The sequence below is a fragment of the Colobus angolensis genome, unplaced genomic scaffold (genome assembly GCF_000951035.1).
Source record: "Colobus angolensis palliatus isolate OR3802 unplaced genomic scaffold, Cang.pa_1.0 Scaffold114, whole genome shotgun sequence".
In the NCBI taxonomy this organism is placed as follows: Eukaryota; Metazoa; Chordata; class Mammalia; order Primates; family Cercopithecidae; genus Colobus; species Colobus angolensis.
In genome coordinates, this window is record NW_012112475.1 from 3,952,662 (window position 1) to 3,965,186 (window position 12,525).

Consider the following 12,525-nt stretch of genomic DNA (forward strand, 5'->3'; position numbering starts at 1 on the left):
ATAGTGGTGCACGTCTGTAATCCCAGCTACTCAGGAGGCTGAGGAAGAAGGATTGCTTGAACCCAGGAGGTGGAGGTTGTAGTCAGCCTGGATCGCACCACTGTACTCCAGCCTGCATGATAGGAGCGAGACTCCATCTCAAAAAAAAAAAGTAGGTGAGATAATTTCCCTCCTCTCCTTAAACCCTCCCCTGCCTCCCCATGACTCCCCAGCATCCTTTCAAAGGCCTCCAAATCTCCAGATTATCTGAACTCCCTTTACCTCTCTGACCTCATCTGCCACTGCCCCCCTGTCACTTGCTGCACTCCAGCCACATTGACCTTCTCTGATGGCACACCATTCAGCTAGTCGGCTTCCCCACGGAGCTTTTGCATGAGCTGTTCCTCTTCCTGAACAATTTGCCCTTCAGATAGTCTCAGGGCATCTACTGGAACACTCCACTCAGTACAGCCACTGTCCGCCCACCCAACAGTCCTCATCCTCTGTACTTACCCTTTTTTTCCCTTGTATTCATCACCCTCTAAAATATGCTATAATGTACTTATTATGGTAATTATTTCTTGCATGTTTCTTTCTTTCTTTTTTTTTTTTTTTTTTTTTTTGAGACAGGGTCTCACTCTCTTGCCCAGTTTGGAGTGCAGCAGCGTGATCTCAGCTCACTGAAATCTTGGCCTACGTGGCTCAAGCCGTCCTCCCACCTCTGCCTCCTGAGTAGGTGGGACTACAGGCACTCACCACCATGCCTGGCTAATTTTTGTATTTTTTTGTAGAGATGAGGTTTCACCATGTTGCCTAAGCTAGTCTCAAACTCCTGGGCTCAAGTGATCCTCCCGCCTCAGCCTCCCAAAGTACTGGGATTGCAGGTGTGAGCCACTGTGCTTGGCTGCACATTTCCTTCTAATGGGATGTAAGCACCACTTTTGTCTGTTATTTTCACTGTAGTATCGCCAGCCTTTGGAATGTTGTCTGGCAAGTAGTAGGTACACAGTAAATATTTGTCGAAGAAACGGATGAATGTATAAATAGCATGGATTGATACGGGAAAGCCATGTAGGTGGATGGATGGATGCTTGTCGAATGGAGTGTAGATGAAAGAACAGCGAGAAATTCGAATGGCTAGATGGTGGGGATGTGTTATGAAAGAATAATTCATAGATGGAAAAGGAATGAATAGATGGGTGGAGGGATTTAATCCCTCAGCTACTATTTACTGACCACTTGCCATGTGCCAGGCACTGTATGAGGTGCTAGAGACACTGGTGAGCCACACAGGCAAGGTGCCTGTCCTAAGGGAGCTTGTAGTTCAGTGGGGGAGGCAGACACTAAACAAATAACAAATGCATGCATAATTCCAATTATAGTAAGTGCTCTGATGGAAAAGAACAGGATGCTCTGGGAGAGAATAATATGGATAAGTGATGGAAAAATGGACAAGAAATGGGTAGATGGGGATGGATAGGATTGGGGCTACTTGCCTTAAAGGGCCTTTCGGACCACATGCACATCCCACATTACCAGACCAGCTCTGCTCTCAGAGACTGTCCCCTCTCTCCCTGCCCTGACTCAGCACCTGCCTGGCCTATCCCCAGTGGTCCTGCCTGACTCCACCTCCAGCCCTGGCCCTGCTGAGTAACAGTCAGGCTGGTCAGGGGGCTGCCTCATGTTCAACCCAGCCCCTCAGCCTTCCTCGACCTGGGGAGGCGTGGGGAGCAGGCCAGAGGGGAAGGGAGCAGGTGCCAAGCTCTTGATGCCTGTGCCTGAGCACTGCCCTGTTGAGACTAGAGAGAGAATCTATGTCCAGGGTATCTGGGGCTAGAGTTGGGGTTTATCTGGGGCCTGGGGTCACACATGATGGATTAGAGCTAAATCTGTCTCCAGGGTTATAACTAAATCAGGAGCTAGAATTCAAATTCAGTTTATGGATCATGTGGGGAAAAGGTGGCTGCCTAGTGAACGACCAAGACAGTGTTCAGTTTGGGGCCTGGGTCGGGGTTAGCTGTGGCTAGGGCTCAGGGCTTAGCGATCACGGCTCAGACTACATTCAAGGTTTCAGGCCAGAGTGCAGTTGAAGTGCAAATTCAGGCAATAGGGTTCACCCTAGGACCAGAGTCAAGGATCTGGGCTCAGTCAGTGTCCAGGGCACTGGCCTTGTCTCCTCTTCTTCCGGAGGGGAGCCAGGTGGATGAGTTGGATCTAAATGCCCTGAGGAGCAACTTCCAGCTCAAGTTCCATCACCCAGGCAGCCTAAGCCCTCTCAGCACTGGCCCCAAAGCCTTCCTCCATCCCTCAACTTCCTCCATCACTCCCTGACAGCCTGGTCTGGCTCAGTGTCCCTCACAAGGCCAAACAGTCCTCACTCTGGCACCCCAGGGGACAGGGTAGGGGTGGGGACTATGGGACAGGGTGTTTGACCCAGGAGGGCGTCTTGCGCAAGGTTTTCTGATGCAACTGGCTGAGTGCTTCAGCGCTCCACCCCCATCCCCCAAGCTTTTCTCAGAAAAGCAAGGGCTGAGCAGTTATCCAGACTGAACACACATAATCCCCTTCCTTCTCTGGCCTCTGATGGCTTCAGGACCTGCAGACAAAAGGAAGGCAGGAAGGAAGGAAGGAAGGTCAGGTGACTCAGCAATGAGTCCAGCATTGGGAGCTGGCAGATCTGGGGCTCCCTCCTCCTCCAGCTGAGAGGCGAGAAAGGGAATCAGGATCCCTGGAAGTTCGGAGATCCTAACCCTTTATACACTCAAAGCAGCAATTATATGCCTGAGCTCAGGAAGAGAACTGTAGTTGCCCAAGGTCAGAGGCAGGGTCAGAACCAGACCAGCTGTCTTCAGCCCATGACTACGATCTAGCTCTTTCCACCACACAGAGGGAGAGAGCCCTTCACCCTTGAGGAGGGCCTAGGACTTCCCCAGGAACCTCCCGTCAATCTTGTTGAGGCTCCTGAAATGGTGGAAAGACGTGGACTTTGAAACCACACAGACTTGGGTTTAAATCCTAGGCCGGGAGCAGTGGCTCACACCTGTAATCCCAACACTTTGGGAGGCTGAGGCAGGCAGATCACTTGCGGTTAGGAGTTTGAGACCAGCCTGGCCAACATGGTAAAACCCCGTCTCTACTAAAAATACAAAAATTAACCAGGCATGGTGGTGCACGCCTGTAATCCCAGCTACTCAGGAGGCTGAAGCGTGAAAATCTCTTGAACCCAGGAGGCGGAGGTTGCAGTGAGCTGAGATCATGCCACTGCACTCCTGGGTGAGAGTGAGACTCTGTTTCAAAAAACCCCACTGGCTTGCTGTGTAATGCTGGGGAGGTTACTTTCACTCTTTGACACCGGATTTGCTCAAGTGCAAAGTGGGCGTAAATGCATCCTTAGCTTACAGGGCTGTGGTGAGGCTGACGTGAGGAAGCACTGGAAGGCACAGCCTAGGCTCCACACGGGCCACTCTCAGGAAGTGTGTCCCCACCTCCCCCTTTATCCTCAGCTCTCACAGGGTGTGTCTGCTGAGGGAGGAGGTGCAGCAGCCCTGGGGCCTTGGAAATAATAATAGCCACTCACCCTCCAGTGCTTACCATGTGCTGGGAACACTCCTAAGCGGTGAACTTAACCTGTATTAGCCCATTTAACCCTCCATTTAATCCAATAACAGTTCCCAGGCCAGGCATGGTAGCGCGTGCCCATATCCCAACTACACAGGAAGCTGAGGTGGGAGGACTGCTTGAGTCTAGGAGGTTGAGGCTACAGTGAGTCATGATCACCCTACCACACTCCAGCCTGGGCAACAGAGTGAGACCTTCTAAGAAAGAAAGAAAGAAAGAGAGAGAGAAAGAGAGAGAGAGAAAGAACAGAAAATCCCAGTGACAATAAGCAATTCAATAACCCTACAGGAAAACACTGTCATCAATCCCACTTTATAGATACGGCTGTGGGTCTCAGAGTAGCTAAGTGACTTTGTCCAAGACAGTGGACAAGAGACCATATGGATTTTGAGCCAGGCCAACTGGCTCTGAATCCCATTGTCCCCTCCCTCCTTAAACTAGTGATGTCACTGCTCTAAGCCCCAGTTTCCTCATCTGTCTCCAGGGATAAAAACAGCAGCTTCATGGGGGAAGTTTGAGGATGACACAAGATGACATAAGGGAGGTCCCTACACAGGGCCATGCTCCACCCACCGGCATGAGAAGAGACTTTCTCAGCAAGAATCCCAGGCCGCCCCTGGGACAACCACGGGGCTGGCCTTCCTGTCTCTCCTTAGGCCCAGCCTAGCATGATCTGGATGGTGAGGGATTTCTGCAAAGCCCCCAGGGGCCTCTAGAAAGGAAGGTGCTTAGTCTCCTAGATAAGGGCTCCCAGAGAGGATCATAGGCCTGGAGTTGCCATTCTTGAATCACCCACTGTCTTCCCCTAGTTGATTGGTCTGAATCCATGTACTTATTTTTTATATTAGTTCCATAATGTTTTCCTTCCAACCAGCTCATCTTTTATTTATTTATTTTTATTATTATTATTTTTTAATACAGAGTCTTGCTGTGTCACCCAGGCTGAAGTGCAGTGGTATGATCTCGGCTCATTGCAATCTCTGCTTCCCGGGTTCAAGCGATTCTCATGCCTCAGCCTCCCAAGTAGCTGGGACTACAGCTGCACGCCACCCTGTCCGGCTCATTTTTTATTTGTAGTGGAGATGGGTTTTTGCCATGTTGACCAGGCTGGTCTCAAACTCCTGACCTCCGGTGATCCACTCGCCTCTGCCTCCCAAAGTGCTGGGATTACAGGCATGGGCCACTGCACTCGGCTGCAGCCACCTCATTTTTAAAAACTTATATAAATTTATTTAACATGGAAATTTTCAATCACTGACCTCAAATAGAAAACTATATGATTTGCCATAAAGAAGTAAGCATAAAATTAAATACAAAAAAAAGCAGACCAAGGTTATTCCATTCCAGCTAAATCCTGTTTCTTGCTGATAGCTCCAAGCTAAACTCTGCTCTCTCATTCTTAACAAAAGAGGTGCTAAAAACATAGAAGCTGTTAGGTGCGGTGGCTCATGCCTGTAATCCCAGCACTTTGGGAGGCCGAGGCGGTTAGATCACAAGGTCAGGAGATCGAGATCATCCTGGCTAACACAGTGAAACCCCGTCTCTACTAAAAATACAAAAAAAAAAAAATTAGCCAGGCGTGGTGGCACATGCCTGCAATCCCAGCTACTTGGGGGGCTGAGGCAGAAGAATCGCTTGAACCCGGGAGTCGGAGGTTGCAGTGAGCCGAGATCACACCACTGCACTCCACCTTGGGTGACAGAGCAAGAGCAAGACTCCTTCTCAAAAAAAAAAAACCATAGAAGCTGTTGGCCGGGCACAGTGGCTCATGCCTGTAATCCCAGCACTTTTGGAGGCCAAGGTGGGAGGATCACGTGGTCAGGAGATCAAGACCATCCTGGCCAACATGATGAAATCCCGTCTCTAGTAAAAATATAAAAATTAGCTGGGTGTGGTGTTGCCCGCCTGTATTCCCAGCTACTCAGGAGGCTGAGGTAAGAGAGTTGCTTGAACCTGGGAATCGAAGACTGCGGTGAGCCGAGACGCCACTGCACTCCATCCTGGCAATAGAGCCAGACTCCATCTCAAAAAAAAAAAAAAAGAAGCTGTTAAATGAGACTTTCTCCCCGAGTCCTTGGAGAAACACGAAGAAAATTGAAAGGGTATAAGTGTATCACAATTATGATTCAATGTTATTTCGTACAGAATCTGGAGACCCTAAAACCCTCTGGCACTCAGCCATTGTTGTACATAGTATATTTCCGAAAACACTGACCTACTCCAACTATCTCTTCTTATTTTACAGATAAGAAATTTGAGGCCGCCCAAAGGGAGGTGACTGGTCCACAATCTAACAGGCTCAGTGACTTCAGTCAGACCTGGAACACAACCAGAAGTTCCAAGGCATCATCTCACTTTTGTGGGGGAAATGTATGAAGATGAAAAGTTTCAAGGACACCTATGGTGGAATTTTAGGCATATGGCAGTCATTAGGGACACCCACATGGAAGGGAAGGAATCAGGCATGGCTCATGTCATTGTTGTGGGCCCCACATCCTTTCCTTCCTCAGAGCACAGCCCTCTGAACTTCTCATCCCAGTGCTGGGAGTCAGAGACGGAACTCATCAGAACTACAGGAAAGAGGCTGGGCGCAGTGGCTCACGCCTATAATCCCAGTACTTTAGGAGGCCGAGGTGGGTGGATCATTTAAGGTCAGGAGTTCGAGACCATCGTGGCCAACTTGGTGAAACCCCATCTCTACCAAAAATACAAAAACATTAGCGGGGTGTGGTAGTGCACACCTGTAATGCCAGCTACTTAGGGAGCTGAGGCAGGAGAAATGCTTGAACCCAGAGGCGGAGGTTGCAGTGAGCCAAGATCACACGCCACTTCCCTCCAGCCTGGGCGGCACAGCAAGACACTGTCTCAAAAAAAAAAAAAAAAAGAAACTACACCAAAGAGAAAAGCAGCCTTCTGGGCTCAGAAACCTGAGTAGAAAGATGTTCTGAGCCTGGAGAAAGAAATTCATAAAAGCCTGACTCTCTCTCCAGAAAAGAGTACATTTCTGCATTTAATTTTGGGGGGGTTGGTCACCATTTTTTTCTTGCTTCTGAACAAATGATTGTATAGCATTTACATTCCAGGCACTTCACAAATATGGTCATTTAATTCTCATGCAAACCAGTGAGGTAGAAACTATTATTATCCCCATTTTACAGATGGGGAAACTGAAGGACAAAGAGCTGAAGTAACTTGCCCAAAATAGATGTGGTTTTGAACCCAAGAAATGTGGTACAACTATGACATGAGGCAGCCTCAATTCATTTAATCCTTATGACTGCAATGCAAGGGAGGTATAATTAATTCCATTTTTTTTTTTTTTTTTTGAGACAGGGTCTTGCTCTGTCGCCCAGGCCGGAGTACAGTGGCCCGATCTCAGCTCACTGCAAGCTCCGCCTCCCGGGTTCACGCCATTCTCCTGCCTCAGCGCTCCCGAGTAGCTGGGACTACAGGCGCCCGCCACCTCGCCCGGCTAGTTTTTTGTATTTTTTAGTAGAGATGGGGTTTCACCGTGTTAGCCAGGATGGTCTCGATCTCCTGACTTCGTGATCCGCCCGCCTCGGTCTCCCAAAGTGCTGGGATTACAGGCGTGAGCCACCGCGACCGGCCAATTAATTCCATTTTATAGATGCAGAAACCAAGGCTTGAGGCTATTTGGTGTTTATGGTGTAGATCTAGGAGTCAAACCCCAGCCTACCTAGGCTCTTCGCCTCTGCTGCACCCCGGACCATGTGTTAGGAATTCTTGGTACAGGGTCGTACTGCTCAATATGGTAGTGGTTTTAGTCTGTTTTCCATTGCTTATAACAGAATGCCTGAAACTGAACAATTTTGAAAGAAAAGGAATTTATTCCTTACAGGTATGGAGGATGGGAAGTCCAAGACCCAGGGGGCACTTCTGGTGAGGGCCTTATTTCTGGCGGGGACTGTCTGAAGTGTCTGGAGGTGGCACAGGGCATAGTATGGTGAGGGGACTGGGCATGCTGACATGCTATGCTTTGGTCTCTCTTCCTCTTCTTATAAAGCCACCAACTCTCCTCCTGTGATGACCCACAAGTCCATTAATCCACGAGTGGGTTAGTCCATTCATGAGGGCAGAGGCTTCATGATCCAATCACTTCTTAAATGTCCCAACCACTCAATACTGCCACATTGGGCATTAAGTTTCCAGCACATGACATTTGGGGGACACATTTAAACCATAGCAGTAGTCGTTTGCCACATGTGGTTATTGAGCACTTCAAGTATGGCTAATGTGGCTAGTGTGACTGAGAATTTTTTTATTTTATTGAATATTTTAATTTTATTTATTTATTTATTTATTTGAGATGGAGTCTCCCTCTGTCGCCCAGGTCAGAGTGCAGGTCATCATCTCAGCTTACTGCAACCTCCACCTCCCGGGGTCAAGTGATTCTCCCGGCTCAACATCCCGAGTAGCTGGGATTACAGGTGTGTGCCAGCATGCCTGGCGAATTTTTGTATTTTTAGTAGAGACAGGGTTTCACTATGTTGGCCAAGGATGGTCTCGAGCTGCTGACCTCAAGTGATCCACCTGCTTCGGCCTACCAAAGTGCTGGGATTACAGGTGTGAGCCACCGTGCCTGGCTGAATTTTAAATTTAAAACCAAAGCAGGTAAAATATTTTTATCTATTAAATACAATTTAATTGTTTTGGTAGGACTACATTTCACTTTAACCATTGGCAGCGTAGCTTTCACACTCATTTGTGTACAAACTAAGCATAAAATAAACACCAGATTTTGTTTTCTTTTGTTTTAGAGACAGGATCTCACTCTGTCATCCAGCCTGGAGTGCAATGATGCGATCATAGCTCACCGCAGCCTCTGAACTCCTGGACTAAAGCAATCCTCCTGCCTCAGCCTCCGGAGTAGCTAGCACTACAGATATGCATCATCATGCCTGGCTAACTTTTTAAATTTTTTGTAGAGATGAGATCTCACTGCTTTGCCCAGGTTGGCCTTGAACTGCTGGCTTCAAGCAATCCTCCCACGTCAGCCTCCCAAAGGGCTGGGATTACAACCGTGACCCACTACATTCAGCCTACACCAGATTTTGAAGACATTAGCATGAAAGATGGTTTTTTGTTTTGTTTTGTTTTGTTTTTTTGAGACGGAGTCTCGCTCTGTCGCCCAGGCTGGAGTGCAGTGGCACGATCTTGGCTCACTGCAACCTCCGCCTCTCACGTTCAAGTAATTCTCCTGCCTCAGCCTCCCGTGTAGCTGGGACTACAGGTGCTGGCCACCACACACGGCTAATTTTTGTTTTTTAGTAGAGACAGGGTTTCATCATGTTGGTCAGGCTGATCTCCAACTCCCGACCTTAGGTGATCCGCCCGCCTCAGCCTCCCAAAGTGCTGTGATTCTAGGCGTGAACCACCACGCCCAGCAAAAAATAGTTTTAATGATGTCATTACTGATTTTTATATTATCAGTTGGCATAATACTATGTTGAGTATATTGGGTTAAATAGACTGGGTTATTAAAATTAATTTCATCAGTTTGGTTAGTGCATGACTAATTTTAAATTACATACGTGGCTCACATTATATTTCTTTTTTTTTTTTTTTTGAGACAGAGTCTCGCTCTGTCGCCTAGGCTGGAGTGCAGTGGCACCATCTTGGCTCACTGCAAGCTCCGCTTCCCAGGTTCATGCCATTCTCCTGCCTCAGCCTCCTGTGTAGCTGGGACTACAGGCGCCCCGGCTAATTTTTTGTGTTTTTAGTAGAGATGGGGTTTCACCGTGTTAGCCAGGATGGTCTCAATCTCCTGACCTCGTGATCCACCTGCCTCGGTCTCCCAAAGTGCTGGGATTACAGGCGTGAGCCACCGCGCCCGGCCAACATTATATTTCTATTGGAACGCAGAAGGGTCTAGAGAATTGGGATTTGACAACCCCAGCTGTGACAAGGCACCAAAATTTGGGGGCCATACCCAGGGTGCTGATCCTGTCACCATACCCATAGATCCATGTGGAGGCTGCAGGGATACAAAGCTTGTGAAATATCCCAGGATGGCATGGGCACTGGAGTCAGCTGCCCCAAGTTCAAATCTGAAATCGGTCTTTTTTTTTTTTGAGATGGAGTTTCACTCTTATTGCCCAAGTTGGAATGCAGTGGCGCAATCTCGGCTCACTGCAACCTCCACCTCCCGGGTTCAAGCGATTTTCCTGTCTCAGCCTTCCGAGTAGCTGGGATTACAGGTACATGACTGTACCTGTAATCCCAGCTAAATTTCTGTATTCTTAGCAGAAACAGGGTTTCACCACGTTAGCCAGGCTGGTCTCGATCTCCTGACCTCAGGTGATCCGCCTGCCTCGGCCTCCCAAAGTGTTGGGATTACAGGCGTGAGCCACCACGCCCAGCCTGAAATCAGTCTTATACAACCAGCTGGGTGGTCTTGGGTAGGTCCCTTACTTAACTCTTCTTGTCTGCAGAATGGAGGTGACTTACTGTTTTTCTCTGTCTCCCTTTCACATCTTTGCACTCTTCACCCTTTCTCTTCCCTCAGCTTTTAGTTTAAACATCACCTTTCTGATAAGCCCTGCTGAAAATGACAGAGAACAAATCTTTCCTATTTTATTTAAGAAAATGCATGATGCGATCTAGTTTAAATGATCATGGTTTTAATTTTATTTTCCTGATAATGGTCTATCTCTCCATTGATCTGTAAGACTTGTAAGGGCAGGGGTGGATCAGTCTGGTCACTGCTGAGTCCCCAGCATTTAGAAGAGGGGCTGACACAGCACAAAACAACGTTGGTTGGGAATGTACAAGCAAACCCAGCACACCTTCAGAGGGGTGCTCAGAGAACAACCTTCCCACCTTTCTTCATCCCTTACAGCTGTGGGATCTTCCTAACCGTTTCGGTGTCCCAGGATAGAAGATAAGTTTATTCATCCCTCCCCAGGAGGGGAGTCGCCAGGGTTAAATGAGATCCCAGAATGCCCTGGTATGCCCTGAAGTCTCTGGGACACAGGTGAGCTGGTCCCCAGGGATTTGGAAACAGGAAAACAAATATGACTCCACCCTGCCTCCCATCCAGCCTCTGCCTAGAGGAGTATTTTATTTTATTTTATTTTATTTTTTTATTTTTGAGACGGAGTCTCACTCTGTCACCCAGGCTGGAGTGCAATGGTACAGTCTCAGCTCATTGCAATTCCCACCTCCTAGGTTCAAGTGATTCTCCTGCTTCAGCCTCCCGAGTAGCTGGGACTACAGGCATGTTTTTTGTATTTTTAGTAAATTTTTGTACTTTTAGTAGAGATGGGTTTCACTGTGTTAGCCAGGATGGTCTTGATCTTCTGACCTCGTGATCTGCCTGCCTCAGCCTCCCAAAGTGCTGGGATTACAGGTGTGAGCCACCACGTCTGGCCTCTAGAGGAGTTATTTATTTATTTATTTATTTATTTATTTATGACACAGGATCTCACTCTGTCACCCAAACTGGAGTGCAGTGGCACAATCATGTTTCACTGTAACCTGAACTCCTGGGCTCAAGTGATCCTCCTACCTCAGCTTACCAAGTAGCTGGGACAGCAAGCTCGCACCACCATGCCCACTATTTTTTTCTCTTTGTAAAGACAGGGACTTACTATGTCGCCCAGGCTGTTCTTAAACTCCTGGCCTCAAGCAATCCTCCCGTCTTGGCCTCTCAAAGTGCTGGGATTACAGACATGAGCCAGGTCGCCCAGCTGAGGAGTTATTTTTTGACACTGGTGAATTCAGATCAAAAGGGATTTCTAAGAAAGGTGCTGGACCCCTGGGACACAGAGGGGTGTTTCACCCCAAAGGAAGTAGCACCAAGCCCTCCCAGGCCTAGGGTGCAAGGATATTAAAGGCCTCTTTCCCTCTCTGTCTCCATTGTCTACACTCCATTGAGCATCTGCAATGTGCCGCACACTGTTCTAAGCATCTTACACATATTACATTATTTAATCCTCACAATAACTTTATGAAGTGAGCGCAATTATGAGCCCATTTTAGGGAAAAGGAAATTGAGGCAGGGTTTTAGGTAGCTTTTCTGGGGTAGCACTGTGGGTTGGAGGGGAGGTGGAGTGCATTCTTAGGCCAGCTGGCTCTAGGGGCTCTTTGCCACTACACCGCACTGCCTCTAGCAAAGGAATGCGGGGAAGCTCACCAGACCTTAGGCCTCCCCAGGGTGCCACAGTGGTTCTTTTAAGCCCAGAATCAGCTCTTAGGTCCATAGGCCTTCCTGAAGCTTCTGGACCACTTGCCCATAGCTGGGCCTCAGGCTGGCTCTCAGTAGAAGGGGGAGAATGGAGATTGCCAGATGTCCACTTCTCCTAAAGGTTTTATAAGGCGGTGCTGGGAATGTGCTTCACCAAAGGGCAAGCACCCGGACAACAGTCACTGTTTGCTCTTTTGAGCACCATCCCGACAAGGAGGAATGTTCTTCCCATTTCATAGGTGGGGAAAGTAAGGCTCAGAAAAGCAAATGGTTTTTTCCAAGGTGATAGGGAGAGTCCGTGGCTGGTGTCTGCACTGAGACCAGACACCCCTAGTGGGCCAGCGAGGGCGGGGTCCCCAGGTGCAGCGGATGCGGAGAAGGAGAGAGGCCCTGGCGGAGCGCACCCTGGCGGCGACCCGGAGAGGCGGGGCGCGGGGGATGGTGCAATCCTGGGCCTGAGGGCATCAGACGGCGGCTGATTAGCTCAGGTTTACATCACCCAGGCCAGGAGCCGGGCGCGCACTAGACTCGCGGCGGAAGTGGGGGCGGATCCGCACACGTCCGCTGCTAGGACCGGGCCGGGCTGGAGCTGGACCGGGATCCCGAGCTCGGCAGCAGCAGAGCGGGCCGGCCCACCTGCTGGTGCCCTGGAGGCTCTGAGCACCGGCGGCGCCAGGACCCACGCGGGACGGCAGGACAAGGTACTCGGCGGGGTGCGGACT

The 12,525-nt window shown here is 49.1% G+C and overlaps 1 protein-coding gene across 1 annotated transcript in view; it reads left to right on the plus strand.

The window, feature by feature from the left end:
• The first annotated feature begins 12,264 nt into the window (after positions 1 to 12,264).
• TRIB3 (tribbles pseudokinase 3) overlaps positions 12,265 to 12,525 on the plus strand; it is a 25,009-nt gene continuing 24,748 nt past the window's right edge. The window contains exon 1 of the mRNA XM_011960412.1: positions 12,265 to 12,504. The gene's annotated coding sequence lies outside the window, so the exon portion shown is untranslated. The remainder of the gene's footprint in view (positions 12,505 to 12,525) is intronic.